This window comes from Nerophis lumbriciformis, linkage group LG14 (assembly GCF_033978685.3).
Source record: "Nerophis lumbriciformis linkage group LG14, RoL_Nlum_v2.1, whole genome shotgun sequence".
Taxonomy (NCBI): domain Eukaryota; kingdom Metazoa; phylum Chordata; class Actinopteri; order Syngnathiformes; family Syngnathidae; genus Nerophis; species Nerophis lumbriciformis.
Window position 1 is genome coordinate 20,099,264 of NC_084561.2, and position 23,248 is coordinate 20,122,511.

At 38.1% G+C, this 23,248-nt stretch overlaps 1 protein-coding gene across 1 annotated transcript in view; it reads right to left on the reverse strand.

Moving 5' to 3' along the window:
* rabgap1l (RAB GTPase activating protein 1-like) overlaps window positions 1–23,248 on the reverse strand; it is a 239,686-nt gene that overhangs the window by 116,316 nt on the left and 100,122 nt on the right. The gene's annotated exons all lie outside the window — the stretch shown is intronic.

Genomic DNA, 23,248 nt, shown 5'->3' on the forward strand with positions numbered 1-23,248 from the left:
TTTCTAATTAAAGGGGACCACAAAAATGGCATTATTGGCTTTATTTTAACAAAAAATCTTACGGTACATTAAACATACGTTTCTTATTGCAATTAAAAAACAACTTTGGCCTTAAATAAAATAGTGAACATACTAGACAACTTCTCTTAAGGTACTATATGTAAGCAAAGAAAGGCTCCTAATTTTGCTGCTGACGTATGCAGTAATATATTGTGTCATTACTCATTCCATTACTTTGTCAAAATTATGAGGGACAAGCGGTAGAAAATGGATTGTTAATCTACATGTAAAGCGACTTTGGGTACTTAAAAAAGCGCTATATAAATCCCAGTTATTATTATTAGTTATTATTACTTGTTCATTTACTGTTACTATCTGGTTGTTTAACATGTTCCATCTACACTTCTGTTAAAATGTAATAAACACTTATTCTTCTGTTGTTTGGATGCTTTATATTAGTTTTGGATGATACCACAAATTTGGGTATCGATCCGATACCAAATACTTGCAGGGTCATACATTGTTCATATTTAAAGTTCTAATGTGTCCAGGGATGTATTTCCTCAGTTTGTAAACATATACATTTTCAAAAGAGGAAAAAAGAATGTGATGATGAAAAATATCAGTGAAGTCATTGTAGTATTGACTAGATACGGCTCTTGTACTTGGTATCGTTACAATCAATATCTGTGTAGACTCACCCTTTTGTTTACATTCCGCACCACTAACTTGTTGTTAGCGGTGAGCTGTTGTATCGTCCTACGGTGTGTAGTGAAGCATGTTTAGCTATTCCTCGTCCTGCAGGGGGGATACTTGTCAGAAACGTAGTTTATTTGTCGCCATGGTGGCAAGGATTAGTGATTTAGAAGTAACTAAACCACTGCCAACTGCGGATGGACCTTAGCTGGCTAGCCATGTTTTAAAGCACCTCTTGCTGAGTGGCGTTTCAGCGTTATAGCTTCACCTTTATCATTAGTTTTTGAGCCAAAATACGTCCATTTTTCCTTTCTGTGTACACACGGTTTCTGCTTGTAAGTACTCTGTGTGTGTATTTAAAACACAAGACAAGCATTGCAGAATTCAGTTTCAAGGTAGGAGCAATGTGAAAGCAAAGTGTTCTTTACAGCTGTCTATATTTTAACATATGGCAGCATGCAGGTGGTTGAGGATCTTTACTGACACTGAGGCTCACCTTGTTTCCCTTCATTTCAGTGGACTTTGTGGGGTAATCTATTGGTATGATACCCAGAGTACAGCAGCCCGCTAATTAAAAAACAGTACTCCTGAGACCTTTATCCTTGGTCGTTGGAAAGGAACTTGCGCGAGGCTTCCCTGGAGGGTTTAGAGCGGGTAGCAACATCTGGCCTATTGAACAGATTGCTAATTCATCTGTTTTTGTAACTGTGCCATGACATTTTAATGGTCAGGCTGGTTCCACATTTCATTAAGTTATGTTGGGAACATTGCGATCTAAGAGTAATGTTTTGATTTTGCTTGCAGGTAATATGCAGGCTATTACAAAAAAATGTGATTGAAATAATAATAGGATGAGTAATATGGGATAATACAATTCAATTACTATTCTTTTGTAAAAAAGTACTGTATAGGATGGCTAGGTCTTCAGTTTATGATTTGTAAGAACACTTAATTTGTCTGCATTTTTGTTTACCCTATTCTTGTTATGTATGATAACCAAACACAACTATCTTAAATCTTCATACTTTTTTGGCTCAATCGCAAGGTCCCAAAACTGATACTGTCCCAGTTAATCAGCAGAGAAAATGATAAATTATGTGAACAGGATAACGCAGGTATTAGATCAGATCAGATTAGATGCTAATACATTGCCATTACACTTGCAAGATAAACAAAAGTACAGTAGTTTGGCATTGAACCCAAAGTGCAATAAGCAGAAGGTGCAGGATGGCTGTATGTACTTGGACTGGGAATCTTTGGGCATCTCACAATTCGATTTATGAATAGATTATTTCTGCATCTTTAATTATTATATTGTATAATTATGAATAATTATTATGATTATGTATTGTACATGTATTATTATAACTAATTAATAATATAATGCTCCTCCATTGGCTGTTGACCTACATGGTAGAGTATTTCTAACAGACTCTCGCCAGATCCTCGCCACACAAAGTTCTGGACTCAAGGGCAATGCAAACCGCCCGTGCCGTAGCGGGGGAACTTGGCTGCAAGTCACTTACTACTAATGAGCCACAAGCCAGCAGAAATAGACAAAATAAAGTCTACCTTCTGGAAATACAAACCCCGTTTCCATATGAGTTGGGAAATTGTGTTAGATGTAAATATAAACGGAATACAATGATTTGCAAATCATTTTCAACCCATATTCAGTTGAATATGCTACAAATACAACATATTTGATGTTCAAACTGATAAACTTTTTTTTTTTGCAAATAATCATTATTAACTTTAGAATTTGATGCCAGCAACACATGACAACGAAGTTGGGAAAGGTGGCAATAAATACTGATAAAGTTGAGGAATGCTCATCAAACACTTATTTGGAACATCCCACAGGTGAACAGGCAAATTGGGAACAGGTGGGTGCCATGATTGGGTATAAAAGTAGATTCCATGAAATGCTCAGTCATTCACAAACAAGGATGGGTGAGGGTCACCACTTTGTCAACAAATGCGTGAGCAAATTGTTGAACAATTTAAGAAAAACCTTTCTCAACCAGCTATTGCAAGGAATTTAGGGATTTCACCATCTACGGTCCGTAATATCATCAAAGGGTTCAGAGAATCTGGAGAAATCACTGCACGTAAGCAGCTAAGCCCGTGACCTTCGATCCCTCAGGCTGTACTGCATCAACAAGCGACATTAGTGTGTAAAGGCTATCACCACATGGGCTCAGGAACACTTCAGAAAACCACTGTCAGTAACTACAGTTGGTCGCTACATCTGTAAGTGAAAGTTAAAACTTTCCTATGCAAGGCGAAAACCGTTTATCAACAACACCCAGAAACGCCGTCGGCTTCGCTGGGTCTGAGCTCATCTAAGATGGACTGATACAAAGTAGAAAAGTGTTATGTGGTCTAATGAGTCCACATTTCAAATTGTTTTTGTAAACTGTGGACATCGTGTCCTTCGGACCAAAGAGGAAAAGAACCATCCGGATTGTTATAGGCGCAAAGTTGAAAAGCCAGCATCTGTGATGGTATGGAGGTGTATTAGTGCCCAAGACATGGGTAACTTACACATCTGTGAAGGCGCCATTAATGCTGAAAGATACATACAGGTTTTGGAGCAACATACGTTGCCATCCAAGCAACGTTACCATGGACGCCCCTGCTTATTTCAGCCACGTGTTACATCAACGTGGCTTCATAGTAAAAGAGTGCAGGTACTAGACTGGCCTGCCTGTAGTCCAGACCTGTCTCCCATTGAAAATGTGTGGCGCATTATGAAGCCTAAAATACCACAACGGAGACCCCCGGACTGTTGAACAACTTAAGCTGTACATCAAGCAAAAATGGGAAAGAATTCAACCTGAGAAGCTTAAAAAATGTGTCTCCCAAACGTTTACTGAGTGTTGTTAAAAGGAAAGGCCATGTAACACAGTGGTGAACATGCCCTTTCCCAACTACATTGGCACGTGTTGCAGCCATGAAATTCTAAGTTAATTATTATTTGCAAAAAAAATAAATAAAGTTTGAACATCAAATATGTTGTCTTTGTAGTGCATTCAATTGAATATGGGTTGAAAAGGATTTGCAAATCATTGTATTCTGTTTATATTTACATCTAACACAATTTCCCAACTCGTATGGAAACGGGGTTTGTATCAGGTTCAAAGCCATGGCAAGTTGTTCTCCCAAGAAAATTTAGAAATATCTGACCATTGATTGTTATGTTTATGTTATGTTTGCTCTGCAATAAGTGCACACATTCAAAGGGTACAACCTGCTCATGACAAAATCCACAAGCTTTGATAACCTTTTTCACCCGGACTAAGTCTAAACAAACTGGCCATCAACTGCTTGCTCCTCCTTGATAAACAAGAAAACAGCACACTACATAGATCATAAATATACCAATTACCATATACATAATAATAATGTGAACAAAATGCAAATGCCAGTGCAGAACAGCAGCATTCATTTCCAATCAGCCTGAGGCATGTTTCCATGCGGAATGAAGAGCCTACAAGCTGGGTAACTTTGCTGATGTCTTTAAAACTGTGAAAATACATTCAATTCGGAAATAGTGATGAATAACATGGTCGGCTCATGCAGTTGCCATCTCACAGACAACAAATGGTTACTGGGGACAACACTAATACAGGCAATACAGAAATCAAACAGACCAATAAATGACATTCATGGAACATTTGCTCCACTGAAGAGACATCAGTTCTGGGAGGAGCAATTTGCATCACACACACCTGCTTCAGTCTGCTTCACCAGCAGTATCTTGCACTTGGAATATGAACCACATACAGGTACATCATTCTACGTTCATAAAATATACTGACGATGAAATTCATTCAATGCAAAGTGTTCCGTAGTTTTCAGCCTTTTACTAATGTTTGCACATAATTCACAAGTGGTTTGCTGGAATTTATCATGACAAAATTTGTGAAAAATTCAAAGAAATTGACATTAATCTGCTTTTTAATTATCTCATGAAAAATACGGTAGGCCAGTGTTTCCCATACATTCATTTATTTGTGGCGGCCCACCACAAATACATTTGGATTGTGACAGATTTATTTGGCTTTGTTCACAAACAGTTTTTTTAATGTATATTGTCGTTACAATTTTTTACAGCAGGTAGCAGTAACCCTGTTTAACGCACCTCATTTACACCTGGTTTGTAAGAGATTAGGACCTCATAGCAGGAGGGATCTCCATTGCAAATTCAGTGAAGTGTTTGCTATATTTAACAAGTATTCCAAAAACAATTTAAAAAGCGACTTGTAACTAATCTAGCAACTTATTCTGCTCTTATTGACAACTTTTGGAGACTGACATAAATGTGTGTATCAGTTTTCTCAACGAGCAGCCTTTTCTCTCTCAAAGAACTCACAGGCAGTGCTGTTTTGTTTGTGACATTTTTCTTTAATGACAAAACAGAAGTGAGAGAATAAAGTTAACTGTTCAATATATTAACATATTTATTCAGTTTTTAATGTTTGTATTCCGTTTTTGTCTCTCCAACAACAGTATTCCTCTCTATCTTAAGGCATTCACTACAAATACATGCACGTGTCATGGCCAATTATGCAAATTTCCCCAACCCACCGCCACAGTACTGTGATAAACACTGTAGGCGACTAATAAAATATTAGCTACATTATTATAAATTGGGCAAATTCCATACGGCTCTTTAAGAGGAAGTAGATTTATTTATTTATTTTTTTAAATATCACCGCAACACCTTCATGGTTTGTTTGCAAATTTTCTAGACTTATGCAGATCCTAAATACACAAAACAGGTATCAATCGGTAAGAAAACTGGTTGTGCAGAGTAGGTCCACTTTGTTATTGGAGGCACAATAGGCACACAGGCTAAGTAAAGCAGTTGAAATTCAAGGGCAACAATCAGGTCCAGTCCAACTTTTTATGTATTTATTCATTCATTAGGATATTCTTTTTAGTGTATATAGGGCCTGATTTACTAAAGGCGTGTGTGTACTAAAACACATGCAAACCTGATAGCACGCGCAAAGCTGATCTACTAAACATGTGCAAAGTGGACTGCGTCTGTTAAGTGAGCAGAAGAAGGCATGCAATCCGTCTTCATAAATATGCAAAATATGTGCTGATCATCAAAAAGCCATCAATACTGGGAGGACAAGATGTAAATACAATTATTTTGCAGGGGCAATGTGAGCGGTTTATATAGCACGTGTCAGAAGGACGTGCAAACTGAAAGTTCCACACATGGCTACATGATCAGTGCTCGCACCAGGCCGTTCCTTATTTTGAGTTTCTTGGTATTTTCCTGTGTGGAGTGTTAGAGTTCCTGCCTTATGTTTTTATTTAGGTGGCACTTCTGTTTTTGTGTTTCCATGCAGTGACTTGACTCCTGCCTTTGGGCGTTATTCTCCACACCTGTTTAGCATTAGTAATCAAGAACATTTGAGTTCATCTGTTGCTGCTGGCTGGTGCTGGGACATTGTGAATTGTTTTGCTTGTGGATGCTCACTTCTACACACGTTTAGGCTTTGCGGTCATCCAGCGTTCTGTTTAATTTGGTCTTGTGTAGCATCTCTACACTTTTCGTACTTTTTCATCCGAGCAGTACTCGTCCAATGTTCCCAATAAGGTGCGTGCCTGTGCAATTGCGCACTGCTCAAGCGTCCTCTACGCATGGCAAATCTATGCCACGCACAAAATCAAATAAAAAAATGAGCGCATAACAATTTTCGACACGACACTCTGTTTTCGTCATCATTGTTCAAATATTGTAACGTCTGTCGAGACGCTTTGAGGACATGAATTCCATCGATCACTTTACTGACCAAAACTCTTTATTGTCGGCCATAAACACATCACCAAAACATTAGTAAAAAAATTATATCTAGCAAAACTGGTCATTTTCTGCAGTACAAACCAACTTTGTTATATCAACAGCAGCCACTCGCTCTTTCTCACTTGCGCCAACACATGCACATATGGCACATAGCCAGTGATGCGTTTACAGCCACACAAAAAGTCGGACAACTCCAACACCACACAAAGTGTAATTCCAGGTCGTTACACTATGATTTACCAATCAAATGTGTGCTTATTCTAGTGTCATTTATTAGGAATCTTAATTTATAAATATTAATCATGAAATGCTGTTAGTATATTAAATAAATACTAATAAAAATATATTTTTTACAAACAGGAAGTTGCAGGAATGTACACATGATCCCCTGCTTACATCTCATTGTGCAACATGTGAATGTTTTAATGGGAACTAAATGCAATGTCTGAAAGGGGTACAAATTATTTCCAAAGCAGGACCTCAACCCAGACAAACAATACAAGTACACAGTTCATGAAAAACAATATTTTTTGTTATTGTCATTGTAAGTGGGCCTAAACACTTATATTAGAAAATAACCTCATGGAAATGACTGCTGTCATTTGATTATAATAATAAGAGAATGTTTTCTGTCTATATGTGTTGGCCCTGCAATGAGGTGGGGACTTGTCCAGAGTGTACGCCGCCTTCCGCCTGAATGCAGCTGAGATAGGCTCCAGCACCCCCCGCGACCGCGAAAGGGACAAGCGGTAGAAAATGGATGGATGGATGGAGATTTAATGTATTATTTAGTCAGGTTTGGGACAGGTGTACTGCTGGTGTAGCCACAATGTGCACGTCTGATGTTGCTCACATGGGCTCCACTGAATGCTCAGGGAGTTTTTGCGTTTGCTCACACACATGAAAATTTAGAGGGAACATTGTACTCGTCTTTTGTTTGTTTGATTGTTTAGTCTCAAAATAAATGTCTTTATCCGCAATCACCTAGCTTCTCATTCTGTAATCACGACCTACATTGCTTAAATGTCTGACAGTTTTTTTTTTCCATATAGAATCTATCCATTTTCCGGCGATGAGGTGGCGACTTGTGTACCCCGCCTTCCGCCCGAATGCAGCTGAGATAGGCTGCAGCATCCCCCGTGACCGCGAAAGGGACAAGCGGTAAAAAATTGATGGATGGATGGATGTCTTTGCATCTTGAGAGGAGTTACAGTGCAGCCTCTCTCTAATGAGCGCACCTTCAGTGGTTAAAAAAAAATAGACCTGATTGTACAGTAGATGCACTGCATGACTGCTTCTAAAATACCCATAAAAAGTAGTACATGTCTCCTGCTTGTTTGAAAACATAGAATAACGTCACAGGTCGGCAGGCGGTGTTGGTAATATCAGTGTTAAGAGTATAACAGTGTTACTATTGGCGTTATTTTTTACAGTATCGAGTAATCTAATTAATTACTGTTCCAATCGTTGCAATGCCATTGCCGTTAATGAGAATGTGAAGTGATTCGTTACTACAATTTGGTTGAATGAAGGGCATAGTGTCAGGTTTCGGACACATAGCAGCTGCCTGGGGAGAGAAGAGGTAGAGATAATGACGCCGTTGTAAATGCGCCGATGATGATTCGCTGGGTGAGCGGATCATGCCCTTCTTACGCTGTCTCACTGCAAGCTCTGAACGACACAACCAGACCGCTGTGCTCCGGCTGCCAGAGCCAGGTAAATTTAAAGGTAACGATCTCAAACTGCAACTACCGGCACGGTAAGGCAAACATGTTTATGTGACATGCACGCTATTTCCAGGAAAAAAGTGTTTATCCACGTTTGCCTTCAGCAACTCGAATCGCACCTCACATCAATATATGCCAACATGACACTTGTTGCTGCTGCTAACCCAACAACAATCCCAGATGCCACATTTAAAAAAGAAAAATCAGATTCATCACATTTTGGAATGTATGTCATTTATTTACACCAAAATTGATGACATTTTTATCAGAATTTTTTTCAGGCTGTATTTTGGCATACAGGTGCAGAGAATTGCACTACCGTATTTTTCGGAGTATAAGTCGCTCCGGAGTATAAGTCGCACCGGCCGAAAATGCATAATAAAGAAGAGAAAAAACATATAAGTCGCACTGGAGTATAAGTCGCATTTTTTGGGGACATTTATTTGATAAAACCCAACACCAAGAATAGACATTTGTAAGGCAATTTAAAATAAATAAAGAATAGTGAACAACAGGCTGAATAAGTGTACGTTATATGACGCATAAATAACCAACTGAGAACGTGCCTGGTATGTTAACGTAACATATTATGGTAAGAGTCATTCAAATAACTATAACATATAGAACATGCTATACGTTTACCAAAAAATCTGTCACTCCTAATCGCTAAATCCCATGAAATCTTATACGTCTAGTCTCTTACGTGAATGAGCTAAATAATATTATTTAATATTTTACGGTAATGTGTTAATAATTTCACACATAAGTCGCTCCCGAGTATAAGTCGCACCCCCGGCCAAACTATGAAAAAAACTGCGACTTATAGTCCGAAAAATACGGTACTTATAGGCCACATGTTCCTTTGTGTCTTTTTACCTAAGTTTCGATTTTTGGTACCATAATGCATTTTGTTCTTGCAATATTTAATGTTACTTTACGGAATATATATATATATTTTTTAAGTTTTTATTTCTCTGCAAATCAAATGGCACACTGCAATCTATTGAGTTCAGATAATTGCCAAATGTTCTAAAATACTGTATGTAGTGTTTTTATTCTTCAATCTGTTAATATAAAAACTTTTGGCATTAAAGATGTTATTGAACTTAATAGCGTATAGAAAAACGAAATAAAAAATAATGTCACGATTACTTTGCTGAGTAAATAATTACTGTTACAATGAGGTAAATACTTTTAGATACAGAAACTGCATGGATGTTCGAAATAAACTCAAACTTTTAATTACTTTTTGGGAGAAGTAATTTGTAACTATTACTAATTACTGTAAGGTAAGATGACCTACACTGAAGGTAGGAGCATGATATCATAAATGTGCAGTAAATAAGAGTGTCTACGTCATGATGCTCTGAATAGTACACGCAAAATCCTCATTTTTTAAATAAGGCGGTCTGCACTACTTTACATATGCACATGCAGTCATAATAAATCACATGCAGCACGCCCACTAATAGTACATGCAATTTTAGAGATTGCTCACGCTGTTTAGCGCGTGGCATTTGGAGGTATATGGATCTTAGTAAATCAGGCCCATATTGACAACAGAGCAGCTGGTGGGCTGACTGACTATTACCAGTTATCACTCTCTCAAATCAGGGAATGGCTGTGTATCATCCTAATGACCTTTCGCTGTCACTCGGTTGAGTCATACATGAACGTTTTGGGAGATCATACTTTTTTGAGAATGCCAACATCAACCACATCATCAAGGCTGGCAGCTGGGTTAGTAATAATACAACATGCCAGTCTAACATTCATAAAGATCCAGAAAAAGCGTAATTATGAAGGTCTCCGTGTAAAGATATTGCCTTCACTAGCTTAAAAACCTCTACTTAATGCATCCATGCATAAGTCATAGAGTACATAAATTATTGATTGACAAGAAACCACCTATCTGAAATTTCTTTGCAAAATGTATTTATTTTTAATGAACATAGTACAAAACACATATTTTCATAGCACTCAGTGGAGCACATACCTGTGCTAATGTTGAACTGTAGACAAAATAAATTCATGCGGTAAAAGCATATCCATTATGAAAAATTCAAACCCACCAAACACCAAGCACCTATCTAAGCACCTTTCAACTTTAAAAGACGGTCCGGTGGTCTTCCTTGGTGAAAGCAGAAAGAGGAAGTAAGCACCCCATGTTCCAATTTGTGGAAATAAAAGAGAATTCCTTACACTGTAGAGTGAAGGTCATTAATATTGGCTACTTGGAAGCCACTGTTAGTTTGGAGCACAGGAAATGTTCAGTAAGGAACATGAAAAAACCCTCCTTCACTGAAAAGTAAAAAAAAAAAAAAAAAAGTGAAAGTACGGTACCCATGGTTGTCACACACACACTAGGTGTGGCAAAATTATTCGCTGCATTTGACCCATCACCCTTGATCATCCCCTGTGGAACCAACCTTAAAACATACAGCTTCATGCACAAAAAAGCTACTCTTCTTTTCTTACCGTTTACCTCACTTTTTAATGGGGAGTTGCTTGATTAATCTCAAAAACATTGTGTTTGAAAGAGACCGTGGCCAAGTATGTACAGTATTTGTTTCTCTTAAGACACCGATTATGAATTTATTTTTTTCTGACTTATAAATGTTACAATGTTGGTTAACCGTGTCAAAAAAATGTTAAATCAAATCAAAAGGTTTGTGCATTTTGGGTTGAGCTTGCACGCAGTTTTGAATGCCTCGTTTTGCGAGGTTTTGCAGTCTGGCTACGTCGTGACATCCCCGGCAGGTGGAAGCACGTATTTAGACGTTACAGGGGTCAATTTACGCTTTTTTTTTTTTTAACATCTAAAACTCTTCTTTATGGTCTACATGAGTGGTCCCCAACCACCCGGCCGCGGACCGGTACCGGTCCGTGGATTGATTGGTACCGGACCGCACAAGAGAAAAAAAAAAGAAAGAAAAAAAATGTATTTTTTTAATAATTTTTTTATTTTTATTAAATCAACATAAAAAACACAAGATACACTTACAATTACTGCACCAACCCAAAAAACCTCCCTCCCCCACTCATTCGCACAAAAGGGTTGTTTCTTTCTGTTATTAATATTTGTGGCTCCTATATTATATATTAATATAGATCAATATACAGTCTGCAGGGATACAGTCCGTAAGCACACATGATTGTATTTTAATGACAAAAAATAAATAAATAAAAAATACCCCCCCGGTCCGTGGGACAAATTTTCAAGCGTTGACCGGTCTGCAGTTACAAAAAGGTTGGGGACCACTGGTCTACATAACATGTAATGGTGGTAGTTTGGTCCAAATTACCAATATATTTAGTTTTACAGACGACTCTTTCCGACTATCTATGTAGAACGCGCCGTTTTGAGGGCGGTCTTATTTACATGCTGGAGTCTTCCTACAGTCCCAGCCTGCCCCACAATAAGAGGATAGAGAATAATACTTATTGACTACAACTTTGCTTTATAAAAGTGGCAGACTTGCGCAAAGCTCTTTGGGTAAACCTCTATCATGTATGGCGATATCTGCTGACGTAATCAAAGCAAAACACTTGGGTTGTAACGATTGATCGTTGCATCGATTTATATTCCTAAATTTCAAGTATATCGATCTGTGATCGGCAAGTTTTCCTTCGAAAAATACACTATATTGCCAAAAGTATTTGGCCACATGCCTTTACTCACATATGAACTTGAAGTGCCATCCCATGGAATTGATCAAAATGTTTTGGAATCCTGGAGCATTAAAAGTTCCTTTCACTAGAACTAAGGGGCCAAGCCCAAATGCTGAAAAACAACCACACACCATAATTCCTCCTCCACCAAATTTCACACTCGGCACAATGCAGTCCGAAATGTATCGTTCTCCTGGCAACCTCCAAACCCAGACTGGTCCATCAGATTGCCAGATGGAAAAGCGTGACTCATCAGTCCAGAGAAGGCATCTCCACTGCTCTAGAGTCCAGTGGCGACGTGCTTTACACCACTGCATCCCACGCTTTGCATTGGACTTGGTGATGTATGGCTTAGATATAGCTGCTCGGCCACGGAAATCCATTCCATGAAGCTCTCTGCGTACTGTACGTGGGCTAATTGGAAGGTCACATGAAGTTTGGAGCTCTGTAGCAACGGACTGTGCAGAAAGTATTTGCATTATGCGCTTCATAATCCGTTGTGTGTACAATATGCGAGAGCGCCAGAGTGAACGGGGTCACGCAAGAGTTTGGGTGTATGCGTGTTGAGTGTCTGAGCGTGAGTTGTGGCGAACAGCAGCTCTTGTATATGTGAGTTTTAACTCCTTGAGTTTGTTACCGCCCGTTAATAAAGCGTCTGAGAGTGTATCTCCAATTGGGTCTCTCCTTCTCCACTGTGGGGCTTTACAATATCTTAAATTACAACACAAAAACGTTCAGCTTCAGCATGATTGCAAAAGCCCCAACAAAGACAAAAGACAACACAATAATAAAGCCGCAACACAACTTTAATCCAGAACAGACGCGACCGACACAACAGAAGTGATAACGTAGCAAGTTACAGCAACGCACCCAAATTCCAGGACACAAGGAGAAGTCTTTAATTAAGAAATAAATAAATAGAAGAGATGGATCAAGGAGGCTACGGAAATTAAGGAGCGAGAGGCCAACACCATCAACAAGGATGAGGGGACATACAGTACATGCTTTCGCACACCTGGGACATTGTCCGTCATCGGCAACACCAGGGCGGAGAGCAACATACAGATATTGCCGGATTGGGGAACTTTATTTAACAGGTAATCTACTGTTACAATGTTGTTTACCGTAGTTTTATAAAAAAATTGCATGAATTTTGAAAATGACAACAGAAAAATTCCTCTTGTTATTCAAACTAAATTGTTGGTTGCACTTTATTCAAATAGGATGTGAATGCATTGGCCGTTAATTGTTGTTTACTAGCTTGTTTGTATCCATAATTCATTTATACCTCATTCTCTTACAATAAATAACAGGAATGTAGGAAAATTCCCCTGCAGTGTACAGTATTTATTTCACAGTAAAACTGGTTGATTTTTTATTTTTTTTGCTAAAAAGTTACTGAATCGATTTCAACTCACTAAAACATGTCGGATCGTATCGTAAAAAAAAAAAAAGTATAGTTTTTTTTAATCATATCGGCAACCAGAAATTCTGAATCGAATCAAATCGTTCTTAAAACAAATCGTTACACCCCTTAAAAATATGTCACTAAAGTCGCAAATTTCAAACGACTCGGTTGGACCAAGTTTTTAAGAAGGCAAGATTGTTTTATAAATATCTCCGCAAAGCCTCTGTGGTTTGATTTCCAATTTTCATGACTTATGGAGATCTCAAAAACAGAAAAAACTGAAAAGTCAAGCTCTCAGCCAGAGGAAGACCTGCTTTAGGCCATGAAGAAATACAAAAAAGGGTAAGATAAAGTATTATTATATTCTTATGCAGTGTCTACATCGCTCGGAGAGTGTGCAGGTGTACCTAATGTTGTGACCGAGTGAATCTATATAATGTTTCTAAAGTTTTTTTCGACCGTGTGTGGAAAAAAATTTAGTGGCGACGACTTCAAGATATATATTTAAACAGTGGCATTTTCAAAAGATACGTAGGGTTTCCCCTTAATGTACCTGAAGTTAGCGCACCGCCACGGCAAAATTATAGCTGCAGCAACTTGAAAATAAATAATTTTGACGTGAAAACAAATTGAAGTAATATAGTGTATTGTAGCGTCCAGAAGAAGTCACATACTGTATATTCTGGAGTTATTGTTAACTTTTATTGCCAATTTTATGATAACAAACGGCCCAATTCCAACAGGTTTTACCTCCGGTGCAAACATTCTCGTCTCTGTACTTCCCCGGACACACAACAACACTTTCTCATTCTCCACCAATCCGCTTATAGGCACGGACGGTATGTTTGGGATCATGGGAAAAATGAACATTGAATCAAAACCACACGAACATAAAACATTACCACCAGCAACTTGTTACAGAATGATTGGATATACAGTATATATAAATATATATAAATATATATATATATATATATATATATATATATATATATATATATATATATATATATATATATATATATGTAGCCTATTATTTGCACACTATTTAATAGTGATGCACCAAAAATGTGGTTACCAAAATGCGCGCAATTTGTCTGGAGCGTTGTTGCTTGTCTCCTGCGATGTGGACGTAACTTGAAGTACCAGTAGAGTGGAAAAACAAGTTGCCTCTATATTGAAGCTATTATCATTTATATCTGATTTATGACACCAAAAGACTTCCAAAGTGTGTGAATAAATAGATGTGATCAAAATAGTATCAATCTCACAGAGATTCCCAAGCCCTTTTGAGAGATAATGAGGAAGCCAGTCATGTGATCGCGTGACGTCGCACGAGGAACCAAAGATCCCTTCCCTATTAACAACAATGCATAGAGACAAACAGACTTTGTGAGAGCCAACGATGACTTTGGGAAAAAGTATGATCCAGAACCTTATATTCTTGAGCCCGAACAAAAAGAGGATGAGCAATAAGTTTTAGAAGCCGACTGCTACCCGAATTAAACTTTATTGTGACACTAACATCCGCAGCGTTGCTAGGTGCTAAACATACAAACTAACCATATTAAAACATAATATGGGATGTTGACCAAGGAACGCTCACATAATTCTGTTTAGATAAAGATTCAATCACCATCCTCATAAACGGTTAATAAAAGCGTCTTTTTGCCACCTTGGGGATGTAAAAGTCGACCAGCCTGTCGGTCCATGGCTACATGTGTCTACTAACAGGTGAGAGATGCATGTATTATCATCTAGAATTGACTTTTAGAAAGTTTGAGACGAAGCAGAAGCAGCCGACGGCTTAGTGCAGTGATCCTCAACAGGCGGACCGCGGTCCATGTCCGGACCCAGCGACGTGTCCGTCCGGACCCAGCACGAATTATAGTAAAAAAAATAAATAACTAAAAAAATGTTTTTTTTATTATTATAATTATAATTATTATAAAAAAATATAATAATTGTATTTATCTGTGAGTTATCGCTAGCGCATGTCAACGTTCTTTGTTGTTTTTAGTCAAATATCTCCACGTTTCGTTTACACTTCTCGTGTCTCACTCACTCCGTCTCTCTCTCTCTCTCTCTCTCTCTCTCTCTCTCTCTCTCTCTCTCTCTCTCTCTCTCTCTCTCTCTCTCTCTCTCTCTCTCTCTCTCTCTCTCTCTCTCTCTCTCTCTCTCTCTCTCTCTCTCTCTCTCTCTCTCTCTCTCTCTCTCTCTCTCTCTCTCTCTGAGAGAAAGAGAGAGAGACGGAGTGAGAGCGAGAGAACGCCACTCTGATTGGCTAATTCCGGGGTATGGGTTGTCATCTCTTTCACAACGACGCGCTGATAGGCTGTTACCACCTGGGTCATGTGCACAGTGCATGGAACCTTTCGCTGCAGGCACACAGTTGTCTCGTATCGCTACTTCGCTAACTGTTCACTTGTCAGTCACTGAATGTGAATCAAATCACAATGGCATGCTCCAAGTTGGCTCAGGCTGGTAAAAGAAAGGTGGACAGGGAAAACCGACGTTTCAAGGAAGAATGGACAGAGCAATATGTTTTCATCCTACCTACTGCAAGTACCAGACCAATGTGTCTACTATGCAACACTACTGTTGCTCTGGTGAAAAGTGAAAATCTGAAACGTCACTATCTGAAAGAGCACCGCGAATTTGAAGAGACATTTCCTCATGATTCAGAGCTAAGAAAAAAAGAAATCACGAGGCTGAAAAAGCCATATGAAACATCAAACAAGATTTTTGTTAAATCTATGACACAATAACAAATAGCAACAGAGCAGTAACGTGCGGTGAGGTTGATGGCCGGTGAGGCACTGACTTCATCACAGTCAGATTTACAAACATATGAACCCTAAAGAGTATCTTATTCACCATTTGATTGGCAGCAGTTAACGGGTTATGTTTAAAAGCTCATACCAGCATTCTTCCCTGCTTGGCACTCAGCATCAAGGGTTGGAATTGGGGGTTAAATCACCAAAAATGATTCCCGGGCGCAGCGCCGCTGCTGCCCACTGCTCCCCTCACCTCCCAGGGGGTGATCAAGGGATGGGTCAAATGCAGAGGACAAATTTTTTCAAAGTTCTTATTTATTTTTGTTTCAAAGAAAATATTTCATGTATTTTATTGGATATTTATTTTATTTTTGTTAATTTTAAGAAAATGTTAAACTACCTACCTCCTGCTATTATATAAGCTTGACCGATAATAAACGGACCCAGCCTGTTTCAAAAAAACATTTGTGGACCTTCAAGATTTGTACTTGAGGACCCCTGGCTTAGTGTGTCACCAATAGCAGCGTAAACTAGCATTAGCTAACTGCAATCAAAGTGTCGTTAAAATAGTCTGTCTATGTTGGCGCTTATAATAACGATATCACTCATATTTGGTAAATTTTCAGGTCACGAAATGTAAATTGAGTATTGTTTGCTGTTCCTGGATGTTTTTAGAGAGAGTATAATGAGCACAACGAAGGACCCTCGATCTGTTGACTGAATGGTTACCTATTTATTTACGCTAAGCATATGTGTTCTTTTCTTACATTAAGATTGTGAATGATAAACAGCACATTTCTTAAAAATGTTTGCATATTTCCAGTATGACCGATCTAATAACATGATCCAAACGCAGAAGCGTTACTCCAGTGACGTAGAATCTCCGAAAATTACCGTTGGGTTTCGGAGCGGAATGTTCAAAATAGGCTGACTGAATTTGTGGAATTTTGTGATGTTTAAACGGTATTTTCACATTATTGTGAATACAATTGGATATGGTGTAATGGATACAATGAAACACAAATAAGCGCATAATTTTCCACTCCACTGGTACTTTAAAGTATCCCAGATATGTATCTATATATGTAGATGGACAGCCATCTACAAAATGTGCAAATATTAAGAGTGTGGCAGCTTTTAAGGAGAGAAAGTCCAACTTGAGCAGCAGCGCAAAGCAAGTGTGACGTCGTGCTTGCTGCAGCTTGCTTTTCGTCTGGGACATTGAGGGACACAAGTAGAGTCTCTAAACACAAGTAAATTCTTTTAATAACACCAGAAAATGCTAGATTTGTTGCTAGTCATTTAAAAAAAAAAAAGTCACTAAAAGTCTCTAGACAGTTGAAAAATTCTCAACAAAGTGTATGGAACAATAAGTAACATTTAAAAATGGCAAAAGGATGATATAACATATGTTAATACTAATTGATAAAAAAAAATTTTTTTTAAATGTATAAAAACATTTTTTGAGGCTTTTTAAACAAATTGTTTCATAGCAAATTGTCCAAAATATAAGTTATTGTGACCACGCCCCTAAACACGCCCCCACCACCACAGATATCTTGGAAACCCTGCTACATTATGATACTTTTGGAATGGGTGGGGTATGGTTTCATTTGCAATTTGGTAACGCCTCAAGAATCTAACATCTTGCAGGCGGACTCAAAATAACGGGTTAATAAAGTGACTGTGGAGCAAAATTTACACCAAAGCATATCCAATATACATATGTTGTCTAGACCAGTGGTCCCCAACCTTTTTGTAGCTGCAAAGCTTGAAAATTTGTCCCACGGACCGGGGGTGATATATATTTTTTTATTTGTTTTTCCATAAAGAAATACAATCATGTGTGCTTACGGACTGTATCCCTGCAGACTGTATTGATATATATTGGTATATAATGTATATATTGTGTTTTTTATGTTGATTTAATAAAAAAAATAAAAAAAGATTTTTTTTTTTTAAAATTTATTTATTTATTTTTTAATTTCTTGTTCGGCCCGGTACCAATTGGTCCGGTGGTTGGGGACCACTGGTATAGACCACAAGGAAGTGGTTTGAGTCCAGATTAAAATCATCAGAGATCCCATTTAAATGTAAAGTTAAACAATAGACATCTATTTTATCCAACATTACAAACATCTATGGACAGTAATTTGCCTGCAAGCATGGAATTGTGGCCAACAATACGGTCATCATTCATCAGCAGACTACATCACAACCCCAGGTTTCTCTGGTGAGGTCAGCCAAACTACCTCCGGATCAATGCATGGGACTTTATGGGGTCGGGCCTTTGGTGTGCAAGAACTCTCCTAAAAACATGTCATGACTCCATAGTTGTATCAGCCATCTTTCAAAACTGGTCTTTTGGGGCAGCAGCAGAATTGCAGGAGCTGACAGGGGAAACCTATAGACAGACTGATAAGGATGGCAGCTCTGTCCTGACTTCCCCTGCATTTAGTGCAGGTAGCGAAGGAGATGAGGGTCGTAGTAAAGCTATCATCGCTGATGGACAACTACAAAACATTGCAGGACACCAACACTCAGCAGCTCTTTCAGCGACTCCTTAACTCGAAATGTGTGGGAGGGAGGTACCACAGGTCCTTTCTGCAGCTGCCAGACTCAAAACAAACACTGCTTAAAATATTCTACGCAGCATTATAGAATTAATCACAAAATAATTTTAATATTGCGCACGCATGTAAATGCTTAAAATTCAGCTTATTTCCAAGATAGTATTTTACTACTCTGTCAAGAATTACTGTTGCACATTGTTGGGCAGATCATTGTTATTTGCATTGTATATAATATTTACGGTTTAGAGTTTGTGTGTTTTCTATATTGAACCTTATCTGATCTTTCTCTGTTGTACTGTTAGTGAGTCAAGTGTGATTTTACAATTGTCCCCACAGCTTTACACAGAGACTAAAGTATGGTAACACCAAAGAAACTGGACTGAATTTTGATTCAGGATTTATTTTTGCCTTATTCAATATTGGCATATTTATTGCTACTTTATGTTGCATATACTTAAGTAGTTTCTAGCTAATTTTATGCAAATTGTATTTAACATCTAAAATGTGTTTGTCGTACTTTTTCACAGTCTACACCAGTTATTCGTGTTTGAGTATCTGTTTTTGTTTTTTGGAATAATGTTACTTTTTTTACTTAAATTTAAGCACAATCTGTTTTTATTGAACCATCTTTTTAGCTTGCGTATTTCTATTGTAATAGTTTTCATTACTTTCATCCTTCCTTATTTTCCTTTTTAGAGAATGCAGAAAGGTCTCCTGCAAATAGTATTATTTTTTTTGATGTGATTTTACAGATGCTGTTAATATATAGATTGAATAATTTTGGTCCGAGAACTAACCCTCGGGGTACACCGCATAATATCAATCTGATGTGTGATCTCCAATCTTGTTAAGTAGCTTTTCGACCAATTCCAAACGACACCCTTAATGCCGTATCGTTATAATTTCTTGATTAGGATATTGTCATTGAATGTATCAAATGTTTTTGTGAGATACATATATACTGAAGCCACACACTGTTTATGATCTATAGCGGTGTTAATTATTCATATTTAATGCTATCAATGTTGAGATGTTTTCACTGTACCCATCTCTGAAAGTAATTCGTTTTTGTTTATAAACGTGTCTGTTCAGTTGTTGAATAATTTTTCAATCATTTTGAATAATTGTGGGAGTAATGACATAGTTATTTAATTTTCTGAATTGATGATTTTCTCCTGTCTTGTAAATCAGTATTAATCAAGCTATTTTCATTTTGTCTGGGAATTGTCCGGTTTTAAATAAGTTACTTACCGTATGTACATTAATGGTTCTGATATCTCCCTGATTACCTTTTTTCATAATTTTCATAACAATTACATTATAATCAGTAGATGTTTAAGAGTTACTTTTGTGTGTGTATTAAAACACATGCAAACTTGATAACACACACAAAGCTGATCTACTAACTGTGCGCAAATGATCGTGTCTCTTAAGTGAGGAAAATAAGGAGCACAATCCATTAAGCGTGTCTGTCTTCATGAATAAGCAGAATATATGCTGATCCTCAGATCACCTACAATGCTGGGAGGAGAAAATGCAAACACAAATAACACAAAAACACGCAGTTCAGTCTATCAAGACAGAAATTGTTCTGGAGCCACTGCTCCAAGTCTATATTTAGTACCGGTATGTCTAAAAAGGACGTGCAAACTGGCAGTTGCGCAAAAATAGTTGTTAGAAAGAAGGGGATCATGCTGTAGTTCCGTTTTATGTACAAACCCCAAAACCAGTGAAGTTGGCACGTTGTGTAAATGGTAAACAAAAACAGAATACAATGATTTGCAAATCCTTTTCAACCTATATTCAATTGAATAGACTGCAAAGACAAGATACTTAACATTCGAACTGGTAAACTTTTGTTATTTTTTGCAATTATTAGCTCATTTGGAATATGTTGCCTGCAACATGTTTCAAAAAAGCTGGCACAAGTGGCAAAAAAGACTGATTTGGAACATCCCACAGGTGAAAAAGCAAATTGGTAGCAGGTGGGTGCCATGATTGGGTATAAAAGCAGCTTCCATGAAATGCTCAGTCATTCAAAAACAAGGATGAGGCGAGGGTCACCACTTTGTGAACAAATGCGTGAGCAAACTGTCGAACAGTTTATGAACAACATTTCTCAACGAGCTATTGCAAGTAATTTATGGATTTCACTATCTTAGGTCTGTAATATCATCAAAAGGTTCAGAGAATCTGGAGAAATCACTGCATCTAACATTGGATGCCCGTGACCTTGGATCCCTCAGGCGGTACTGCATCAAAAAGCGACATCAGTGTGTAAAGGATATCACCACATGGGCTCAGGAACACTTAAGAAAACCACTGTCAGTAACTACATTTGGTCGCTACATCTGTAAGTGCATGTTAAAACTCTACTAAGCAAAGCGAAAGCCACACCCTCTGCTGGGCCCGAGCTCATCTAAGATGGACTGATGCAAAGTGGAAAAGTGTTCTGTGGTCTGACGAGTCCACGTTTCAAAATTGTTTTTGGAAACTGTGGACGTCGTGTCCTCCGGAACAAAGAGGAAAAGAACCATCCGGATTGTTATAGGCGCAAAGTTGAAAAGCCAGCATCTGTGATGGTATGGGGGTGTATTAGTGCCCAAGGCATGGGTAACTTACACATCTGTGAAGGCACTATTAATGCTGAAAGGTACATACAGGTTTTGGAGCAACATATGTTGCCATCCAAGCAACGTTATCATGGACGCCCCTGCTTATTTCAGCAAGACAATGCCAAGCCACGTGTTACAACAGCGTGGCTTCATAGTAAAAGAGTGCGGGTACTAGACTGGCCTGCCTGTAGTCCAGACCTGTCTCCCATTGAAAATGTGTGGCGCATTATGAAGCCTAAAATACGACAACAGAGACCCTGGACTGTTGAACAACTAAAGCTGTACATCAAGCAAGAATGGGAAAGAATTCCACCTGAAAAGCTTCAAAAATTGGTCTCCTCAGTTCCAAAACGTTTATTGAGTGTTGTTAAAAGGAAAGGCCATGTAACACAGTGGTAAAAATGCCCCAGGGCTAACTTTTTTGCAATGTGTTGCTGCCATTAAATTCTAAGGTAATGATTATTTGCAAAAAAAAAAAGTAGTTTCTCAGTTCGAACTTTAAATATCTTGTCTTTGCAGTTTACTCAATTGAAAAGGATTTGCAAATCATTGTATTATGTTTTTATTTACGAATTACACAACGTGCCAACTTCATTGGTTTTGGGTTTTGTATATATTTGGGATCTGCTTCAGTCCCAAACATTTGAAATAAAAAAATAAAAACATTGGAGATATTTATAAAACAATCTGGCCTTCCGTTATACTTCTTTGAAACGAGCCGTTTGGAATTTGCCCCATTTGTGATATTTTTCCAACATGTGATGTCAGCAGGGATCTCCATGTATGGTAAACTTTCCCCGGAGAACTTTACGCGAGTCCGCCATTATAGTCTGAGTTTGTAGTCAAAAAATTACTTATTTTTCTCTACCCTCTTGATGTGGTGCAGACTGGCTTGTACATGCACATGCAATCTCTGCTTTTGCCATTTCTAATACAAAGTAGCGTATAGTTCGAACTTATATAATATGTCAGTAGACTCAATATGGAAGCGATAAAAACTACGAGATGGCTTACGGGAAGAGGCACAGTCTTAGTGGAGGCACGTAAATTAGACCGCCCAGAAAACGTCGCATACCGAAGAGCCGGTCAGAAAGCGGTTTGAAGATGGACTGTAAAACATAATCTATACAATATTTGGATCAATGAACCACCATTACATGTTATGTGTTTTAAATGTAGGAACAAATAAATAAATTAGACCCCTTTAATGTCCAAATACTAACATCCATCTGTAGTGACGTCATAATGTAGTCAGACTGAAACCCCGGCAAACAAAGACATCCAAAACTGTGTTTAAGGACACGAAAAACTGCATGAACCTTTGGCATTGTTTATCATGAGTATCTAACTTTGTAACAAGATTTTTAAGTCAGAAAAGACTAAATTCATCATACAGTCGTGGTCAAAAGTTTACGTACACTTGTAAAGAACATAATGTCATGGCTGTCTTGAGTTTCCAATCATTTCTACAACACTTATTTTTTTGTGATAGAGTGATTGGAGCACATAAATGTTGGTCACAAAAAACATTCATGAAGTTTGGTTCTTTTATGAATTTATTATGGGTCTACTGAAAATGTGACCAAATCTGCTGGGTCAAAAGTATACATACAGCAATGTTAATATTTGGCTACATGTCCCTTGGCAAGTTTCACTGCAATAAGGAGCTTTTGGTAGCCATCCACAAGCTTCTGGTTGAATGTTTGACCACTCCTCTTGACAAAATTGGTGCAGTTCAGCTAAATTTGTTGGTTTTCTGACATGGACTTGTTTCTTCAGCATTGTCCACACCTTTAGGTCAGGACTTTGGGAAGGCCATTCTAAAACCTTAAGTCTAGCCTGATTAAGCTATTCCTTTACCACTTTTGGCGTGTGTTTGGGGTCATTGTCCTGTTGGAACGCCCAACTGCGCCCAAGACCCAACCTCCGGGCTGATGATTTTAGGTTGTCCTG